This window comes from Pongo pygmaeus, chromosome 4, assembly GCF_028885625.2.
Source record: "Pongo pygmaeus isolate AG05252 chromosome 4, NHGRI_mPonPyg2-v2.0_pri, whole genome shotgun sequence".
Lineage (NCBI taxonomy): Eukaryota > Metazoa > Chordata > Mammalia > Primates > Hominidae > Pongo > Pongo pygmaeus.
The window spans coordinates 162,768,759-162,791,225 of record NC_072377.2 but is presented as its reverse complement, the minus strand read 5'-3'; the positions used below and the strand labels follow the sequence as shown (position 1 = coordinate 162,791,225).

The 22,467-nt window shown below is 46.2% G+C and overlaps 1 pseudogene; it reads left to right on the top strand.

The window, feature by feature from the left end:
- Positions 1-964: 964 nt before the first annotated feature.
- On the top strand, positions 965-1,310 carry LOC129037464 (large ribosomal subunit protein P2-like; annotated as a pseudogene).
- Positions 1,311-22,467: the final 21,157 nt, after the last annotated feature.

Genomic DNA, 22,467 nt, shown 5'->3' with positions numbered 1-22,467 from the left:
TACAGAAATTTTAAAAATTAGCCGGAAATAGTGGCACATGCCAGTAGTCATAGCTACTTGGGAAGCTGAGGACTGCTTGATCCCAGGAGCTTGAGTTTACAGTGATCATAGCTCAAGCTGTGATCGCTCCAATGCACTCTAGCCTGGGTGACAGAATGAGACTCTGTCTCTTAAAAAATTAAATAAATAATTGGGAATAATAAAAGGGAAACTAAAGACTGACAAAAGCTAGCCTCCTCCTCCATCCTTCCCCATGCATGCACCACTTCTCCTCTAAACTAACACTGACAAGTATCTAAGGACTATCAATTTAGAGCATCACCACATTATTAACCTACTCTGAGCACCAAATTGCTAGTTCTCAGAGGCACCTGGCATGTCTCCAGCCAGCTTTATTTACTCCCACCCTAAACTCTTCCATCTTGCCTCCTCTAAAAAGGCTTCCTGCCAGGCGTGGTGGCTCACGCCTGTAATCCCAGCACTTTGGGAGGCCGAGGCAGGTGGATCACGAGGTCAGGTGTTCGAGACCAGTCTGGGCAACATGGTGAAACTCCATCTCTACTAAAAATATAAAAGTTAGCCGGGTGTGGTGGCACATGCCTGTACTCGGGAGGCAACTACTCGGGAGGCTGAGGCAGGAGAATCGCTTGAACCTGGGAAGGCAGAGGTTGCAGTGAGCCGAGTTTGCACCATTGCACTCCAGCCAGGGTGACAGAGTGAAGCTCTAGCTCAGAAAAAAATAATAATAAAAATAAAATAAAGGCTTCCTGGGCCTGGCACGGCGGCTCACACCTGTAATCCCAGCACTTTGGGAGGCCAAGGTGGGCAGATCACCTGAGGTCAGGAGTTCGAGACCAGCCTAGCCAACACGGTGAAACCCTGTTTCTACTAAAAATACAATTATTGCTTTTCCTCCCTGATGCCGCCGAGGTCCCACACGTGAGGCCTCTCCACCGCCGCTGCGATGCGGTACATCCCCTCCTACTTGCTGTCTGCCCTCGGGGGTAACCCCTCCCCCAGCAACAAGGACATCAGGAAGATCCTGGACAGCATGGGCATCGAGACGGACAATGACCGGCTCAACAAGGTTATTAGTGAGCTGAATGGAAAAAACATTGAAGACGTCATTGCCCAGAGTATTGGCAAGCTTGCCAATGTACCTGCTGGTGGGGCTGTGGCCGTCTCTGCTGCCCCAGGCTCTGCAGCCCCTGCTGCTGGTTCCACCCCCTGCTGCAGCAGAGGAGAAGAAAGATGAGAAGGAGGAGTCTGAAGGGTAAAACGATGACATGGGATTTGGCCTCTTTGATTAAACTCCTGCTCCTCTCCAAATAAAGCCTTTTACACATCTCTCAAGTTAAAAAAAAAAAATTATCCCAGCATATAGTGGGCACCTGTAATCCCAGCTACTCAGGAGGCTGAGTGGGGAGAATCGTTTGAACCTGGGAGGCAGAGGTTGCAGTGAGCCGAGATCATGTCATTGCACTCCAACCTGGGAGACGGAGGGAGACTCCGTCTCAAAAAAAAGAAAAAAGGCTTCCTGGACAGCTGCCCTGCCCGTGCTACCTATTTCTTTTTTTGCTTATCATCTGTACCCTGACTAGGCCCTGGGACCATGCCAGCTGTTATTCGCAAGCGTCTCTCTATGGAAGTACAACCTGCTTCTTCACAGGCATAAACTGTGCCTTTTCCTCTTTCATGTCATACAGCACCTGGTTAACACAATCTTGTTCAAAAAGTATTTATTAAATGGCAAAAAGAATATTATGGTAACTTATGGGCTTGACTTTCAAAGGACCCATGGAGACCTTGGAAGCAAGCTTCAAAGCCTATCTCATTGGCTCCTCTACTATTCATGAAAGGATTCTGCTTAGAGAGGTGTTTTGTTGTTGTCGTTTTTTGTTTTTGTTGCCCAAGCTAAAGTGCAGTGGGGCACTCTCAGCTCACTGCAACCTCTGCCTCCCAGGTTCAAGTGATTCTCATGCCTCAGCCTCCCAAGTAGCTGTGATTATAGGCATGCACCACCGTGCCCAGCTAATTTTTGTATTTTTTCGTAGAGATGGGGTTTCACCAATGTTGGCCAGGCTGGTCTCAAACTCCTGACCTCAAGCCATCTGCCTGCCTCGGCCACCCAAAGTGCTAGGATTACAGGCGTGAGCCACCACGCCCACCCAAGAGGCATCATTTTGAATTGCTGCTATGGTTTGAGTGTGTCCCTCAAAGCTCATGTTTTGGAAACTAAATGCCTATTGCAGCAGTGCTGACAGGTGGGAACTTAGAGGTAATTAGATCATGAGAGCCCCTCATTAATGAATTAATGCTGATATTGTGGGAGTGGATTCCTGATAAAAGGATGAGTTTAGCCCCTTCCCCTCGCGTCTCTCTCCCTATCGTCTCCCTCCCTTCCTCCCCCTTCTTCCCCTCTCCCTCCCTCTCTTGCTCTTCTGCCACATGCCATGGAATGATGCCACAAGAAGAACCTCATTGCTATTAGACTTCCCAGCCTTCAGAACTACGAGAATTTTTTTTTTTTTTTTTACTGAGACAGGGTCTCCTTCTGTCACCCAGGCTGGAATAACACAGTGGGGCAATCATGGCTCACTGCAGCCTCAATCTCCTGGGCTCAACTGATCTGCCTGCCTCAGCCTCCTGAGCAGCTGGGAATACAGGCGTGCACCACCATGCCCACCTAATTTTTGTATTTTTTTGTAGAGAGCGTGTTTCGCCATGTTGCCCAGATTGGTCTCAAACTCCTGGGCTCAAGTGATCCACCCTGCTCAGCCTCCCAAAGTGCTGGGACTACAGGTGTGAGCCACCCTATGGAGAAATTTCTTTATAAATTATCCAGTCAGTGGTATTCTGCTGTAGCAACACAAAATGCACTAAAACAATCACCTTAGCTGTTTTTATTTTGCAACTGATTCCCATTTAATCACAGTATTATAGATATGTAACATGTACTTCTACCTCCCCTCATGTCTAAGGCTCATAGCAATTTGTGGTGAGGCCCACATGAAATTTATTTATCCTCTGTCTTGAAGGCTGAAATAGGGGAGAAAGGTAGGAAAGAAATAAAAGTGGGGCAGAAATAAGGGAAGGATGCGGTGAATGGTGATGTGAGTTCACTGATAAATGCTAAACTTTATTTAGAAGAGTGGCTCTGGCTAGGCACAGTGACTCATGCCTGTAATTCCAGCACTTTGGGAGACCAAGGAAGACAGATCACTTGAGGTCAGGAGTTCAAAACAAGCTTGGCCAAAATGGTGAAACCCTGTCTCTACTAAAAAAAAAAAAAAAAATTATATATACACACACACACACACACACACACACACACACACAGATAGATATAGATAGATAGATATAGAAATACAGAAGAGTGGCTCTTGGCTGGGTGCGGTGGCTCACACCTGTAATCCCAGCACTTTGGGAGGCCAAGGCGGGTGGATCACGAGGTCAGGAGATCGAGACCATCCTGGCTAACACAGTGAAACCCCGTCTCTACTAAAAATACAAAAAAATAACTGGGCGTGGTGGCGGGCGCCTGTAGTCCCAGCTACTCGGGAGGCTGAGGCAGGAAAATGGCGTGAACCTGGGAGGTGGAGCTGACAGTAAGCCGAGATCACGCCACTGCACTCCAGCCTGGGAGACAGGGAGACTCCGTCTCAAAAAAAAAAAAAAAAAAAGAGGAGTGGCTCTTAAATGTGAGGAGATTTTGCACCCCCAAGTAGGTTGCCAAATTATAGGTAGTATACCCAGTTACATTCACACATACTAAAGATTATTCAGGCTGGGCGCAGTGGCTCATGCCTGTAATCCCAGCACTTCAGGAGGCGGAGGCAGACAGATAACTTAAGGTCAGGAGTCCGAGACCAGCCTGGCCAACCTGTTGAAACCCCGTCTCCACTAAAAATACAAAAAGTAGCCAGGCGTGGTGGTGCACATCTGTAATACCAGCTAATTCGGGAGGCCGAGGCAGGAGAATCGCTTGAACCCGGGAGGCGGAGGTTGCAGTGAGCAGAAATTACGTCACTGCACTCCAGCCTGGGAGATAGAGTGAGACTCTGTCTCAAAATTAAAAATAAATAAATTAATTATTCATTATTTTTCTAAAATTCAAATTTAAGTAGGCGTCTTGAATTTTTTTTTTTTTTTTTTTTTTGAGACGAAATCTCGCTCCGTCGCCCAGGCTGGAGTGCAGTGGCACGATCTCAGCTCACTGCAAACTCCGCCTCTCGGGTTCACGCCATTCTCCTGCCTCAGCCACCAGAGTAGCTGGGACTACAGGCGCCCACCGCTAGGCCCGGCTAATTTTTTGTATTTTTAGTAGAGACGGGGTTTCACCGTTTTAGCCAGGATGATCTCGAACTCCTGACCTCGTGATGCGCCTGCCTCGGCCTCCCAAAGTGCTGGGATTACAGGCGTGAGCCACCGCGTCCGGCCCGGCATCTTGAATTTTTATTTGCTAAATCTGGTAACCCTAACCCAGGGAACATGTGTCAATTTCTGAAGACATTATTTATTGTCACAACTTGGGAGTGCTACTGGCATCTAGTAGGTAGAGGCCAAGAACGCCACTAAACATTCTCCAATGCACAGGGCAGGCCCCTCACAGCAAAGAATTATCTGGTCCAAAATGCTAATAGTGCCAGCATTTGACTTAGCCTGACTTATAGCCTGACTTAGAAGGATGACTTTATCACTACAAAGAACTTATTATCACTAAAATATCACCGTAGGAAACAGTACACATGTATAATATGTAGGCACATATATTCTCCCACCCGCCCCCAAAAACATGTTTCGTAAGTTTCTGTCTTTTAAATCTACAAGCTATTATGAATTGGAGTTTTATAACGGTAATTTCCACAACCCCAGGGAGATATGACAAAATTCAGATCACGTTTTGGGGGGAAAGAAACTCAGAAATATTAAGTGATTTTCCAGGATCCCACAGAGCCCTAAGGAAAACAGAATTAAAACTCACAACTGCTAAACACATTGCTCATTCCAATAAAGCCAGCCTGTCTGCACCTCAACTGCTCAGCTCTCACCACGCTTGGAATAGGGTGGCTGCAAAAGGTTTTAGTTTTCAAGAGGAGATCAAAAGTTTTCACAACTGATTAGCATCCAGAAAGCACAGCCTCCTTTAACCTTGAGATGCAAATAGCCCAAGATTGTCAAGGGATCTGAGAGCTGGAGGATTTGATGGAAGATCAAATTCCTGACATTTCCAGGGCAATTAGTTTCACATGCAAAGTCACAGGAAGGTGCTGCCCATTCTCCACAAGCAGTAAAGCTGTAACAAGACTCAGCGTTACAAATTCGGACTAATTGGCCTGTACCCACCCAGCAGAGTTCATTATCATCATCCCCATTTCATAGAACAGAGAAGGTGGGTAGAAATCTGTTTATTCCACTACTAGGCACAGGCAACTTTAATATTTCCTATTTCAGAGCCCTATACATAAACTCCAGATACAGAAGTTTGGGATAATTCTGCTAATTATTCAGACCAGCGGGAAGGAAAGGTCTGGAATTAAGTCAAATCTCTTTGCTGGCGCCCCTTAAAATTTCACTTGAAGGTGAGTCTTGGCTTCAAAAAGGTTTAAAATGGTTCAGCACTTTTATCTGATGGTTAAGGAAACCAGGAAGGAAGTTGCTGTCAATTCCAGCCAGGACTTTGGAGTCTGAGCTAAATTGATTTTGAAAGATTTGATCGCTGAACCACTTTTCTCGCACTGACAGCCCAGGCTGGAGCCACGGCTGACTTCTCCGGACGTGCCATGGAGGTCAAATTCCAGCCAGGTGGCCAAGTGCATTTGGTAACTCAAATGTAGCCTGTTGTCACAATGGATTTTCCACTTGCAAGTATACAGGTGTACGTGTCTTTTGTCATTGCCCCCAGCTCTCTTAAGGACACCACGTCAGCATCCTCTGGAGCCATTCAATGGCTTGGGACTCTTCCATCCGTCGGGAGGCTCTGCTTGACTGACAAGGTGTGTGACAACCCCGGACTCTCCAGGGCTTTTGTCAGAGGCATTCGAACGAGAGTGACTCCATCTTGAATAAGGGCTGGGTAAAATAAGGGGAAGACCTACTGGGCCACCTTCCCAGGAGGTTAGGCATTCTAAGTCACAGGATAAGATAGGAGGTCAGCACAGGATACAGGTTACAAAGACCTTGCTGATAAAACAGCACATGGGAAAGAAGCAGACCAAAACCCACCAAAACCAAGATGGCAACGAAAGTGACCTCTGGTCTCCTCACTGCTCGTTATACACTAAGTATAATGCATTAGCATGCTAAAGGACACTCCCACCAGCACCATGACAGTTTACAGATGCCATGGCAACATCAAGAAGTTACCCTATATGGTCTAAAAAGGGGAGGAACCCTCAGTTCCAAGAATTGCCCACCCTTTTCCAGGAAAATTCATGAATAATCCACCCCTTGTTTGGCATATAATCAAGAAATAACCATAAAAATGGGCAAACAGCAGCCCTTTGGGGCTGCTCTGCCTATAAAGTAGCCATTCTTTTATTCCTTTACTTTCTTTTTTTTGAGATGGAGTCTCCCTCTGTTGCCCAGGCTGGAGTGCAGTGTTGCAATCTCAGCTCACTGCAACCTCCAGCTCCTGGGTTCAAGCGATTCTCCTGCCTCAGCCTCCTGAGTAGCTGGGACTACAGGCGTGCACCAACTCACCCAACTAATTTTTGTGTTTTTTTTTTTAGTAGAGACAGGGTTTCACCACATTAGTCAGGCTGGTCTTGAACTCCTGACCTCGTGATTCGCCCGCCTTGGCCTCCCAAAGGGCTGGGATTACAGGCATGAGCCACGACACCCAGCCCTTACTTTCTTAATAAACTTGCTTTCACTTTACTCTATGAACTTGCCCTGAATTCTTTCTTGTGCCAAGTCCAAGAACCCTCTCTTGGGGTCTGAATCTGGACCCCTTTCCAGTAACTTTCACCTTGATATTCCTCATTCTCTGGCACTGAGGAGGCTTCATATTATGTGAACTGGTAGCCTCCTTTGTCAAAGTGGCCCAAGGATACTGGTTGCAAAGCCTTGCCCTGAGAGAATCTGGCCAGCTCAAGATGCTGGTGAAATTCTTGCTGGCAGGACCAGCTCCTGACAGAACAGCTCTGCACTGGCTTCCCCACCCTTTTGGCCTTTCTCTAACCTTTCCTGAAAAAGGTGGGGCTGATAACAGGTAGTCCAAGCCCTACAAAGCTCTCTGCCCCCCTTAAGTCTCTGGAGTCCTTATAAAAATAAGGTGTGGTGGTTGAGAACAAGGCTCTAGTCTCTGCCACTTTACTAGCTTTGTATCCTCTCACAAAGTTATTTTTTAACCCCAGTTTCCTCATCTATGAATGTGGGATCGTGACACTTAGTGCAGAGTTGCAAGAAGTAATAAATGAGCCACTGGGACATGGTAAGGGCTCAATAAATATGATACTTTAATAGCAGTAGTGGTGTGGGTTTCTCCTCTCAAAGTCATGGGTGAATTCAAGCCCTCAGGCCTACTCTATGACACCCACAAAAAATAAATACAAAAGAACAAAAAGAAAAGGAAACAATGAAAAGACAAACTTCAAATTGCCTTATTCTCTTATTTGCCCTTGGTTGCATTCTAAAACCTCTATCTCCACCCAGTTTCAGTGTCCTTTTGCTGCCCTGTTTTTACCAGAAATCTACACCATCCCATTGACCTTGGCTCAGAATGCCCTCCCACATGCACCCTGGCACACAACATTTCAATCCTGCCTCCCATTACATCAAACTCCCACTGTCTGTGTGGCTTTGGTCAGCAGACACACTGGACCGGCCCTGGGCACTGGCAGATCACGCTGCTACCTTCAAAGGATGATTTGAGGAGGGCAAGAAGAACATGTACTTCCAAGGATCTCCCTCACTGGTCTGCTGCAGAGCCTTTCTTTTGTCCTTACTGGCCTAAAATGCCCAGTGTGAAACCTCCAGTTCAAGCAACATTGTCCCCCATAAGCTACTATAGAGATGTTCATTTATCACATGGGCAGCAAAGGAAAGCCACTTCCCTTACTAGGGAACCAGTAAGCCATCAATTCCCCAAAACTGGTGAGACCAGTGCATTGAAAAGGGAGCCAGGTGAAGGAACTGGGCTTTGGGGTGGGGAAGTTTTGATGGGACCACAGGGAGAAAACATTTTACTTCATGAAAATCAAGCAGCTCTCCAACCATAACTAGTGGGGAAGAATGAGGGCTCAACAGCTAGGAGCTTAGAAAGTAAGATGCCCGAGGTTGTAGGGCAGAGCCAGGGAAGGTCAACTTCTCCCACTTTCCCTTTGCGTTGCCCAGGCCCTGCCTTCCAGAACCAGAAGGCAGCAGCTGTCTGGCTGGATATGCATATTCATGGTTGCTGCAGACAGAGAGGTGTGAATATTTTAAACCTATATTTTCTGTTTCTGTCATGAGCTTGAAATCTTTTGCAGCCAAATTGTAGAAGGCAGGAAGTTTGAAGGGAAAAATCATTAACTTCTTGGGCTTAAAGAGCCACAAACTTTTTTCATCCGCAGGGACTGTTGGGTAACTGATATCTAGGGAAAGGGGTAGGGAATACTCCATGTGAGGTTTTTGTGATGCCCCTGTGGTGGGTCACCTTATGTGGAAAAAGAACCAAGGGTAGAAAGAACAATAGTAAATGCAGACAGAACAGAACAACACAAGCTTTTAAAATTTTTCCAGTTCGTGTATGTGTGTGCATGTGTGTGTGTATATGTGTGTGTATATATATGCGTGTGTGTGTATAGATATATGTATATGTATGTGTGTGTGTGTGTGTGTGTGTGTGTGTGTATATATATATATATTGAGATGGAGTCTTGCTCTTGTCGCCCAGGCTGGAGTGTAGTGGCATGATCTCGGCTCAGTGCAACCTCTACCTCCCGGATTCAAGTGATTCTGCTGCCTCAGCCTCCTGAGTAGCTGGGATTACAGGCATCCGCCACCACGCCTAGCTAATGTTTGTACTTTTAGTGGAGATGGGGTTTCGCCATGTTGGCCAGGCTGGTCTCAAACTCCTGACCTCAGGTGATCTGCTCACCTCGGCCTCCCAAAGTGCTGGGACTGCAGGCATGAGCCACTACACCTGGCCTAAAGTTTCTCCAGTTCTAAAGTCATTACTTAATGTTAGCTGAATCCTTGAATTATCAAACATAATTTTTATTGACTTCCACGAATGCCATTAACATTTGGCTTGTTCCTCCCCAGTGCTTCCACACCTAAAAAGAAAAAGAAAATAAGACCGGCAGATATATTAGGATAACAACCCTCCTCGACTCCCAAAATCTCAGTGGCTTGAGAGATAAAAGTACATCTGAAGGAAATTAAAATATTTTACCCCATCTGGATATGATGGCTCCTGCCTGTAATCCCAGCAATTTGGGAGGCTGAGGTAGGAGGATCACTTGAGCCCAGGAGTTCAAGACCAGACTGGGCAACACAGTGAGACCCCTGTCTCTATGAAAATATGTATATATAAGAAAAAATATTTTATGCTCAATTATATTTCTTTTTTTTCTTTTGAGACGAAGTCTCGCTCTTGTCCCCCAGGCTGGAGTGCAATGGCGCGATTTTGGCTCACTGCAACCTCTGCCTCCTGGGTTCAAGCGATTCTCCTGCCTCGGCTCCCCCAAATAGCTGGGATTACAGGCACCTGCCACCACGCCTGGCTAATTTTTGTATTTTTAGTAGAGACGGGGTTTCACCATGTTGGCCAGGCTGGTCTAGAACTCCTGACCTGCGGTGATCCACCTGCCTCGGCCTCCCAAAGTGCTGGTATTACAGGCGTGAGCCACCGTGCCCAGCCGCGCGATTATAGTTCTATGACATATTTTGAAATGGCTGTGGCTTGGCCATCCTGTCAGAAGTGGCCTTGAAAAGCTGTCTTAAGTGGGGACATTTTAAATCTGTATGGAGTCTCCAAGAACGCAGCCAGTCCTCCCCTTCCTATCCCTTTCCCCAGATCCAGAAGAGATTGAGAGTCTGACACCTTTAAAAGTCTAAAAAGAAATCTTTCCCATCTATTCTCTCTGAGGGAGGCTTCATTTACATAACAAGGCCACCTTCACTAGCCAAGCCTCTACTCCCCCTCCTATAAACTTTTTATCAGAACCTAAGCCCTTATTATTTCTGTAATCTCAAAATGGTATATATATTTATGTAACTCATTGCAAACTTGGGTCTTCATTCTGAAGGCTCCTGTGTATACACATTACATACATTTGTATGCCTCTTCTCCTATTAACCAATCCACCTCATATCAGTGATTTTTACCAAACCTTTAGAAGGCCAAGAACCTATGGCCCCACACTTCTCATTTCATCGAAGTCCAAGTGGGATGCCATCACTCAGGTGCTTGTATCCTTCCAGCAGATTCTCTATGCGGAACCAGCCAATAAGGAAGAAAGAGTGAGCATAAAGAAGGCTCTCCTGTACTTAACCAGATGTGACTCAACATTGAAACCACCTGCATAAAAATTATACCAGTGAGAGAATTATGGAAGTGGGGGGGTGCTCTCATTTAGCCAAGCCCCCTCTTGCCTTTAGCCTTCAAGCTGCCCTTAATTATTCCTGGACTTAAGCCAAGCTGACTTTGGGAGACATTTTGTTTATAGTTTAAATGATAATCGCCCTTCCCCAAAACTCAACTTCCTTTGTAAAGCTAATGAGAGACTACCAGGCTAGGAGGATAGAGGAGCTTGAATTCTGCTAAGCTGTAAACATAAATGATTGCTGCTATTATTCCAGAGGTGAAAAGATATGTAACTTCCCCAATTACTCCTGCAAATAACATCATTATTGTAGAGCCTAAGATTGACCTTTTGAGATGTCTTTCCCGGTCCTGGTGCAGTGGCTTACTCCTGTAATCCCAGCACTTTGGGAGGTCGAGGCAGGCGGTTCACAAGGTCTAGAGTTTGAGACTCAGCCTGGCCAACATGGTGGATCCCCCTCTCTACTAAAAATACAAAAATTAGCTGGGTGTGGTGGCATACTTCCGTAGTCCCAGCCACTTGGGAGGCTGAGACAGGAGGCAGAGGTTGCAGTGAGCTGAGACCACACCATTGCACTCCAATCTGGGTGTGAGACTCCGTCTCAAAAAAAGGAAAAAAAAAACAAAACAAATGTATTTTCCGGTTTTTTACATGTCTGACATCGATGGCTCCATCTGGACCTGCCAACCACTCCTGTGGCCCCACCCAGAAGCAACTCAGCACATAGGAGGACAATTTTCCACACCCCAATGATTGGATCCCCAACCAGTCAGCAGCAAGCCCCAGTTGTCTAGCCATCTCCACCCCTTTCCCCAAACCATCTTTGAAAAACCTCTAACCTGGCAGAGAGCCGTGCCTCACACCTGTAATCCCAACACTTTGGGAGGCCGAGGAGGGTGGATCACCTGAGGTAAGGAGTTGAAGACCAGCCTGGCCAACATGGTGAAACCCCGTCTCTACTAAAAATACAAAAATTAGCCGGGCATGATGGCCAGTGCTTGTAATACCAGCTAGTCGGGTGGCTGAGGCGGGAGAATCACTTGAACCTGGGAGGCAGAGGTTGCAGTGAGACGAGATTGCGCCACTGCACTCCAGCCTGGGCAACTGAGCAAAACTCTGTCTCCAAAAAAAAAGAAAAGAAAAACCCCTAACTTCCAAACATTCTAGGAGATTGATTTGAATAATAATAAGACCTTGGTCTCTTGTTCAGCCAGCTCTGCATGAATTAAACTCTTTGTCCATTGCAATTTCCCTGCCTTGATAAATCAGCTCCATCTGGGCAGCGGGCAAGAAGAACCCATTGAGCTGTTACATCATCATTGCAGCTTACATTACACTGTGGGTAGCTACTCTGTGGTCCAAACTTAATGCAAAGGGGCTGGAAAAACATAATCCAGCTGTGTGCTGAAAATGGATTGGTGAAAAGAAAATGGATTGGCAAGCACCTGGTATCTCCCACAGCAAGTGACATTAACTTTGGCAGCTAGTCAGTTTCACATTTGGTTTTTCTCTTCATTTGCACAATATATAATGCAGACATAGCTGGACTGAGCAAGATTGATGTTCGCAGGAGCCAGATAAATCGTCTTCCTCTAGATTGGCAGATATTTGGCAGTTTGCTGTCACTTCTTATTTCCTGACCGTAGCAGTTACAGCTAATTAATCCTGACACTCCTTCCCTATAACTGCAGTCACAGTCACATAATCCTTCTCAGTATAGAGCTATGGACAGTCAGAACCAATGGATCAAAGTCAGCATACAATACAAACCTATTGGCATCTCGATTCTCTTTATCCCTTACATTTTATAGGTGAGGAAACTGAAATCTAAGGAAGTAGAATAATTTGATTATTGACAAAGTTATAGTGAGTTCCTATAAGGGAAGAGACCACCCCTCATATCGTCTTATGCCCAATTTCTGCCTCCAAAGAAAGAAGTAAAAACTAAAAGGCAGAAATGAAATCCACAGGCAGACAGCCCGGTGCCGCACCCTGGGCCTGGTAGTTAAAGATCGACCCCTGACCTAATCGGTTATGTTATCTATAGATTACAGACATTGTATAGAAATGCACTGTGAAAATCCCTATCCTGTTTTGTTCCGATCTAATTACCGGTGCATGCAGCCCCCAGTCACGTACCCCCTGCTTGCTCAATCAATCACGACCCTCTCACACGCACCCCCTTAGAGTTGTGAGCCTTTAAAAGGGACAGGAATTGCTCACTCAGGGAGCTTGGCTCTTGAGACAGGAGTCTTGCCGATGCCCCTGGCTGAATAAACCCCTTCTTTCTTTAACTCGGTGTCTGAGGAGTATTGTCTGTGGCTTATCCTGCTACACCTACTGTACACTAGACACTCTGCTACGCTCAGGCAATGTTACTTTAAACAAGATACACGCTTTCCTTCAGGAAGTTAAGGGAGAAAAGGAAGTCAGATTGTTAGAGTAGGCAGTTAGGCAGATATGAGCAGGGCAGGAGAGTGCCCAGCCCATCAACCTTCACCATCAGATGATGGTGAGGCAGTTGTTAAACTGTTTCTCTAATGTAATAATTAGCTGCAGCCGGTGGCAGGGAACAGCAGTCTCGCAATACATAGAAAACACCTGAAGCTGGTGATCAGCCGCTTCCCCGATAAGATCTCAGGAGCTGGGCGAGTGGGCTCAACTATGTGCACTAAGAGGCAAAAGGGTGGAATTTAACTGGTATATAGCCTTCCTCTAGGAACACTCAACTAGTTAGGAAGAATGCCTCAAGTGAGGAAGTGCACAGCTTCAGTAAATACACTGAGCATGCGGCCCTTCCCAAGTGCTGGCAGGCCACTGTGTATGCAGACAGCCTACCCCCGGGGAAGAATCAGAGAAGAGACACGAGAACCCAGAAGCATGCCAGTATATGAAACCCCAAGTCAAAGGTCAAACCATGGACTTGAATCTCTCAAGTCGCTCACTTGGCCCTCTTCCACATGTACTTCACTTTCTTGTGTTCCTGCTCTAAAATTTTTTAATAAGCTTTCACTCCTGCTCTAAAACTTGCCTCGGTTTCTCCCTCTGCCTTGTGCCCCTCGGTCAAATTTTATCTTCTGAGGTATGGATTTGCCGCTGCTGACAAGATGAGTGGACAGGAAATTACAATACAGCATAACAAGTGGAAAGAAGAGACGAAGGCAAGATGCTATGAGAGAACATTAAAAACGCCTTTGCGAAAATTGTAACGGTGAGAATATTATGACAGTCACAGAGATCTGACCTAATTGACTCCATCTTGCCTCTAGTCTCCAAGCTAGCCTTGTTCATTCCTGGGCATAGGCCAAACTAACTTTGGGAGGAACTTAGTTTATAGTTTAACTCTGAAACAAAGATAACACCCCTTTTCTGAAACAAACCCCCTTCTTGCCTGGGGACCAGACTGCCTTTGCAGGACTAACAAATTAGCCACAAGATTAGAAATTATGGTTTAGGAATTATGCAGCCAGAGGCCACAACATTCCAAACCTCCCTAATTGCTCCCAGGGATAACAGCACTATTGTAAAACCTAAGATCAGTGCTCTAGATACTTTTCAGACCCTGCATTTTGATGCAGCAGATGGCGCCACCCAGACCAGTAAACCGACTCATCTGGCCTTGTGGCCTCTACTCAAAAACTGACTCAGCACAAGAGGACAGCCTCAACTTCCTATGATTTTGTCTCCCACCCAACCAATCAGCACTCCCCACTCCCTGGCTCCCTACCCCCCAAATTATCCTTTAAAATCCCCAGTCTCTGAATTGTCAGGGAGACTGATTTGAGTAATAATAAAACTCTGGTCTCCCATTCAACCAGCTCTGTGTGAATTAAAGTCTTTCTATATTGCAATTCCCGTCTTGATAAATTGTCTGTATCTGGCCGGTGGCAAATTAACCTGTTGGGTGGGTACATGACAGTGGTAAATAAAAAGAATTATTTTGATCCTGATAAGGAACACTTCATTCAAAAGACTACTGTAATGGGGTTTTGTAATAGGGGAGGGAGATTGGGCACAACTCCAAATACGACAAAAAAAAAAAGGGGGGGGGGGGATTTTGGCCAAGAAGCAGGGCAGAGGCATGAATGGATGGGAAATCACTAGGAGGGTAGGCTAATTCTTGCTAAATTAGCCTAACAGGATTCTTGCTAAAGGCAGGCCAGGGTGATCAGATATCAAGGGTGAGGATTCTCTATAAACTTACTGTCTTAGTTGATTTTGTGTTGCTATAACAGAATACCACAGACTGGGTAAGTTATAAAGAAAAGAAATAGCTGGGTGCAGTGGCTCACACTTGTAATCCCAGCACTTTGGGAGGTTGAGGCAGGAGGATTGCTTGAGCCTAAGAGTTCAAGACTAGCCCGGGCAACATAGCAAGACCTTGTCTCTACTAAAAATAAAAAATTAGCCAGGCATTGTGGCACACACCTGTGGTCCCAGCTACTCAGGGGGCTGAGGTAGGAGGAGTGCTTGAGCCCAGGAGGTCAAGGCTGCAGTGAGCCATGATTATCCCACTGTGCTCCAGCCTAGGTGACAGAGCAAGACTCTGTCTCAAAAAAATTTTAAAAAAGGAAAGAAAAGCAATATTTCTTACAGTACTGGAGGCTGGGAAGTCCAAGGTCAAGGGGCCCACATCTGGAAAGGGCCTTGTTGCAGCATCATCCCACGGCAGAAGGTGAAAAGGCAAGAGAAGAGGCTGAGCTCACTTTTTTATTTTTATTTTTTGGAGACGGAGTCTCACTCTGTCACCCAGGCTGGAGTGCAGTGGCGCGATCTCGGCTCACTGCAACCTCCTCCTTCCAGGCTCAAGAAATTAACCTGCTTCAGCCTCCCGAGTAACTGAGACTACAGGCGCACGCTACCATGCCTGGCTAATTTTTGTGTGTGTGTGTATTTTAGTAGAGACCAGGTTTCACCATGTTGCCCAGCTGGGTCTTGAACTCCTGAGCTCAGGCAATCCACCCACCTCAGCCTCCCAAAGTGCTAGGATTACAGGCGTGAGCCACTGCACCCAGCCTGAGCTCACTTTTTAAATACATTCTCATGATAACAAAAGCACTCCTGTGATAACAGCATTAATCCATTCATGAGGGTGGAGCCCTCATGACAAAATCACCTCTTATTAGGCCCCATCTCCCAACACTGCTGCATTGGGGATTAAGTTTCCAACACACGAACTTTTGGGGACACTTTCAAACCACTACACTGACTTAACAAGATTCTTGCCAAAACTGAGTGATGTCAGTCCAACAAGGACGGACGCTGAAGCTCAAGGCCTACAGGATTTAGAGGAGCCTGACTAGAGTTAGGTCCAGAGGGGATCTTTTGCCAGCAGTGACAGCTAACCTAGTCATGATGAGACAGAAGCAAAACTTGCTGGGAGAAGACACATCTATGCCAAATCATGAAACATGAATACACTTTAGCCAAGCAGAGTGTAAAATTGGAAGATAAGAGCATCTCAGCCAGAGGAACCCACCTGTTCAAAGCCCAAAAGGTAAAAATAAGGATGGTACACACAGAAAACAGCAAGAGATGTAGCCTGGCTAGAGCCCAGTGTACAGAGATGGAATTAAGGGAGTACCAATTAGCTATTGCTATATAACAAACCATGGCAAAACTCAGTGGCTTGAAATAATAACAGCATTATTGTTGCTCATGAGTCTATGGGTCAATTGAGCAGTTCTTGTTTCAGTTAGGCTCATTCATGTATTGGCAGTCAGCTGAGAGCTGGGCAGGCTGCTCTCTCTTACATGCCTAGGCATCAGCTAGCTGTAGACTGGTCTAGGATAGCCTTGGCTGTGACGACTGGGCTGTCTTCCAAATCAGCTCCCATTCTCCAGCAGCCTGGCCTGTCCACATGGTGGTGGCAGGGTTCCAAGAGAGAGCAGAAGTACTCCAGACCTCTTGAGACCTAGGCCTAGCATTGACACAGGACCACTTCCAGTGTATTTAAAAAGCCAAAGCAAGTCACATAGCCAGCCTAGAGTCAAGGGGCAGGGAAATAGACTCCACCCCTTGATGAGAGAAGCTGCACAACATTTTTGCAAATCATGTGAACACAAGGAGGGAGATTTTGGTCTTTTTTTTTTTTTTTTTTTTGGCCTCCAAATCAATCTACTGTAGAGAGAGAGGAGTGGCAAGATGTCAACCAAGAGAGAAGGACAGGCCCAAATCATGAAAAGTCTTGTGTGCCAAACTCAGGAGTTGGAGAGGAAATGGGGAGCCGTGGAAGAGTGACATGATCGGATATGAACTCTAGACAGGCGTTGCTTTAACCCAAAAGGTAGTTGACCAGCTTGAACAACATAGTAAGATACCATCTCAACAAAAAATATAAATTTAAAAAAATAGCCAGATGTGGTGGTGTGTACTAGTAATCCCAGCTACTCAGGATGCCAAAGCAAGGTAGGAGGATTGCTTGAGCCCAGGAGTTTGAGGTTGTAGCAAGCTAGACAGTGCCACTGCACTTCAGTTTGGGTGACAGAACAAGACCTTGTCTCTAAAATAAAAAATAAAGACAGTTGATAAAGCCCTGGATAATGGCAGGAGAGATGGAAATCAGTCATTACATTCAAGAGAACCACGGACATACTACCTGCTGCGGGGGTGAAAGGGGGGAAACACCTAAGGTTGCATAGCTGGTGAGTAGCAGAGGGAGAGTAAAGCAAAGCTTAGCCAGGTGTGGTGGCACGTGCCTATAATCCCAGCTACTTGGGAGGCTGAGGCAGGAGAATCGCTTGAACCCGGGAGGTGGAGGTTGCAGTGAGCCAAGATTGTGCCATTGTACTGCAACCTGGGCAACAAGAGTGAAACTCTGTCTCTAAAATAAAATAAAATAAAAAAATAAAGCAAAGTCTTCTATATCCCAATCTGATATCACTGCCATTCCTCTTCTGGGTGCAGTATTTTAAGTTCAGGGATTTTTCCATCCCTCTCCTATCAGTTGCAGTGTTCCCTTGGCCATTTTCTGAGTCTATCACCCGGAAACAGACACACCAAGGCCATTCGAAGACACAAACCTCCTGGAGACATAAAGTCCAGTTTATCACAGCTAACAGTCAGAGACTTAACACCTTTAGAGATAAGGAAATAACAATAAACACTAATAATTGGCATGTCTACCTGGTGTGGCTGGGAGAATCATTAACCATTGTTAGATAAACAAATCTTGGCTGTTACCCACCTAGGTCTATGCTTCTCAGGGTTGTTTATGTGAGAAGCAGCTCAGCTGCAAATCAACACCTGTCCTTAGGAGCATCCATTTTTTGACTTTCAATTTGGGCCTCGTATTTGAAGCCAGTTTGTTCACTCTGCCCACAGCATCTTAATCCTTTGGCACCTCCTCCCAGCCAGCCGGCTGTGCGCCTGGGTTCAATTTCAACTGCTCTATTGAATGACTTCTCCAGAATTCTTCGCAGTGAATCGCATGTATGCCAAATAAATATTGCCTGTATTCTATCTGATCATCGCAAACATACCTTCCAAATCAGATTAAATTCACCTAATTGATTTTACACATCATGACGACAAACAAAAACTATTTGTTTATAGTAGAAATTTGCACCTCCACCTTAATTGCACAGCACTTTTCTGTAAAGTGGCTCAAAACACTCTGTGAATGTTATTTCATTTAATATTACACCTTTGGCGCTAGGCACAAGCCAGATTTCATTACTCTTTTTTATTCAGGTCCAGTGTGTTAACTGATTTGCAAAGCTAGCCTCAATAATTCCACCCAGCCCTAGTATATACACAGGCAGAATCTGTTTCCCCACTTCGTGAATCTGGCTTGGCCTCATCACCTGCTTGAAGCAATAGAATATGGCATAAGTGACACTGGGCAACTCAATAGGCCTTGCAGCTTCTGGTGTGGCTCCTCTGGAGCTGCTGCTGTGTTAATTAATGAGAACCTGCCAGACATCAATAACAGCCTGTCAAGCCGGCCTTCTGGAGGATTAAGTAAGAGTGTGCATGCTAAGCTCCCAGCACATAGTAGGTGTTAGTTTCTTGCCTCACTTTCTATAGCAATCATTTTTATCTAGAGAAGGCCCGAATTAAATTAATAACTTTTGTATATTTTTTTAAAGAGTAAGAGAATAGTTTTTTCCTTTTCTTTGCTCAGAAATGTATTTAGAACCTGGTGTGATGATGGCCAGTTGAAGTGTGTCAAATATGATTACCATCTGAAGGACAGCAGCAGGGTTCTTCAAAAACCCGCTGCCCCTTACTGGGAGAAAGGGTTCACTTTGTAATACATTCGCAAGCAATGAGAACAGAGAGTACTTTGAGTTCTGAATACTAAGTATAGTTCAAAAATCCAACTCATTGGAAAGGAGAAAGGAAAATCACAGGTTTTACAACAAAGTCACTTTTCAGGTTCTCAGAATCACTTGAAAAGACCTATTTTACTGTTTGCCTGCCAAACTCGAGTTTTTTGTCCTATGGCTGCTAACCACATAGGTCTCCATGGGTCACCAGGGCCTCAGAAGCAGAAGGACTGCGTTGCCTTAGCAGGAAAAACCAGTCAAGCTGGTGGAGGGCAGTGCAGCAGGTGGAAACTTGCTCCCTCCTTGGAGTTTTTTGAGGCTTACAAGGAGAAACGGGTGTCATAGGTGGATGGGGTCGTGCAAAGGGTGCGGTGACATTCTCTTGCAAAGACCAGGTGTGTGACAGTAGCAGCAGCAGAGTTGATAGTAGCCAAAAATCTGGATAGCCATTAATAGAAAAAGATATAGTGCCTACTAAAACATCCGGACCACCATCAGCAAATGCAATCATCCAGGCTCGGCAGCCTTTCAAAGGCACCCATCCGAGAGTCTCCTTTGTGTCCTTCCATTCTCTGGGACCCTGCCAGTACATAGGGTACTCTCGGTACTAGAGGCTGGGCGTACAGAGAGAAGGAAGTGAGAAAGTCAGTAACACCCACAATCAGGTGTTTCAGCTAGGGCAGTGGGGTGGGGAAGGTTACTCCTATGCCAGTTTTAGTTGGCATATGACTAGGAGCTTGCTAATACTTGCATTAAAATTTATAAATTGAAGTCTATATGAAAGTTACTTTAATGAGTAGGTGACTCAAGACTTCAGGTTTGAGCAAGGTCATATGCTTTTATTTATTTATTTATTTATTTGAGACAGAGTTTCACTCTTGTCACCCAGGCTGGAGTGCAGTGGCACCATCTCGGCTCACTGCAACCTCCACCTCCCAGGTTCAAGCGATTCTCCTGTCTCTGCCTCCCGAGTAGCTGGGATTATAGGCACAAGCCACCATGCTCAGGTAATTTTTTGTGTTTTTTAGTAGAGACGGGGTTTCACCATGTTGGCCAGGCTGGTCTTGAACTCCTGACCTCAGGTGATCCACCCGCCTTGGCCTCCCAAAGTGCTGGAATGACAGGCATGAGCCACCACGCCCGGCTCTTTTTTTTTTTTTTTTTTTTGAGATGGAGTTTCCCTCTTGTGGCCCAGGCTGGAGTGCAATGGCAGGATCTCGGCTCACCACAACCTCTGCTTCCCAGTTTCAAGCAATTCTCTTGCCTCAGCCTCCCGAATAGCTGGGATTGCAGGCTCCCACCACCATGCCCAGCTAATTTTTGTATTTTTAGTAGAGACGGGGTTTCACCACGTTGGCCAGGCTGGTCACAAACTCCTGACCTCAAGCGATCCACCCACTTCGGCCTCCCAAAGTGCTGGGATTACAGGTGTGAGCCACCATGCCCGGCCCATGTTTTTATTTTTCTAAATCCACCTTATAGCCCCCCACACTGAGGTCAGTGAGAATTGCTAGCATGTCTGTGGCTTCCTCTCAGCATGGGTGCTGATGCAGTCCAGGAGAAATGGAAGCAAGAGTTCTAGTCATCAGTCCCTCACTGTCATTACTATCACCACTGCTCCTTCTTCTTTTTTTTTTTTTTTTTTTTGAGATGGAGTTTCGCTCTTGTCACACAGGCAGGAGTGCAGTGGCGCGATCTCGGCTCACTACAACGTCCATCTCCCTGGTTCAAGCGATTCTTATCACTCAGCCTCCCAAGTAGCTGGGATTACAGGCACCCGCGACCACGCCCGGCTGATATTTGTATTTTTAGTAGAGACAGGGTTTCCCCATGTTGGCCAGGCTGGTCTCGAACTCCCTACCTCAGGTGATCCACCCGCCTCGGCCTCCCAAAGTGCTGGGATTACAGGCTTCAGCCACTGCGCCCGGCCACCACTGCTCCTTCTAACACTCGCACCGCGGTTGAGAGCTGCTCCCTCCATGTCTTGGTGCTGGCTGCTCTGTGTTCTCCTTCAGCCTTCCTCTCCCTAGTTCCTAGGCCGCAGGAGCCGAGACACTTTTCCCAAGTGTGCCATCCACACCACTGCCCTCTAGCCAAGGGCCTGAAATGCTCTGTACAAGAAGCAGCCTATATTTCAGATACCCTACAAAGAAATCCACGATGCCTATCCCTTCCCAGTATCTAGGAAGGGACTTCAACACAACCTTCCTCCTCTCATCTGCAAAATGAAGAAAATTGTTGGCCAAGTGCAGTGGCTCATGTCTGTAATCCCAACACTTTAGGTGGACAAATCACTTGAAGCCAGGAGATGGAGACCAACTTGGCCAATGGTGAAACCCTCTACTAAAAATATAAAAATTAGTCACAGGCATGGTGGCATGCACCTATAATCCCAGCTACTCCGGAGGCTGAGGCACAAGAATCGCTTGAACCCAGGAGGCAGAGGTTGCAATGAGCTGAGATTGTGGCACTGCACTTCAGCCTGGGTGACAGAGCAAAACTCTGTTTCAAAAAATAAAAGAAAAATAAAAGAAAGTCTCACGCCTGTAATCTCAGCACTTTGGGAGGCTGAGGCAGGTGGATCACGAGGTCGGGAGTTCAAGACCAGCCTAACTAACCTGACCATCTCTACTAAAAATACAAAAATTAGCCAGACATGGTGGCATGCGCCTGTTATCCCAGCTACTCGGGAGGCTGAGGCAGGCGAATCGCTTGAACCCGGGAGGCGGAAGTTGCAGTGAGCCAAGATCACACCACTGCACTCCAGCCTGGGTGACAGAGCAAGACTCTGTCTCCAAAAAAAAAAAAAAAAAAACGAAAAGAAAAAGAAAGTTGTCGGCCGGGCGTGGTGGTGGCTCACACCTATAATCCCAGCACTCTGGGAAGCTGAGGCAGGCAGATCACCTGAGGTCAGGAGTTCGAGACCAGCCTGACCAACATGGTGAAACCCCATCTCTACTAAAAATACAAAAATCAGCCGGGCGTGATGGCACATGCCTGTAATCCCAGCTACTCTGGAGGCTGAGGCAGGAGAATCACTTGAACCTGGGATGCAGAGGTTGCACTGCGCTAAGATCGCGCCATTGCACTCCAGCCTGGGCAATAGAGTGAGACTTTGTCTCAAAAAAAAAAAAAACTCAAAACAGTTGTCAATGTGTCATGCACCTATGGAGCAGGGGAACCCAAAACTCAAGGTTGCCTGCCTTTCCTTAGAAATGGAAAATTTACCTATTCATGCCTTGGTCCTGATTCTACCATAATGAGTAAAGCAAAGCATAGGTTAAATAATTATTAATGACAGTCTGCCAGATACAGAAACATGACTGTCTCTCCCTCCTTCCATATATTTGTCTGTTCTCACACCCCTATAACGACATACCCAAGACTGGGTAATTTATAAAGAAGAGAGACTTAATTGGCTCGCAGTTCTGTATGGCTGGGAGGCCTCAGGAAACTTACAGTCAGTACAGAAGGCAAAAGAGAAGCAGGCATCTTCTTCACAAGGCAGCAGGAGGGAGAATGAATGCAGGAGGAACTATTAATACCAAAGTTATAAAACCATCAGATCTCATGAGAATTCACTTGGTATCAGGAGAACAGCATGGGGGAAACTGCCCCCCATGATTCAATTTCCTCCACCTGGTCTCTCCCTAGACACGTGGGGA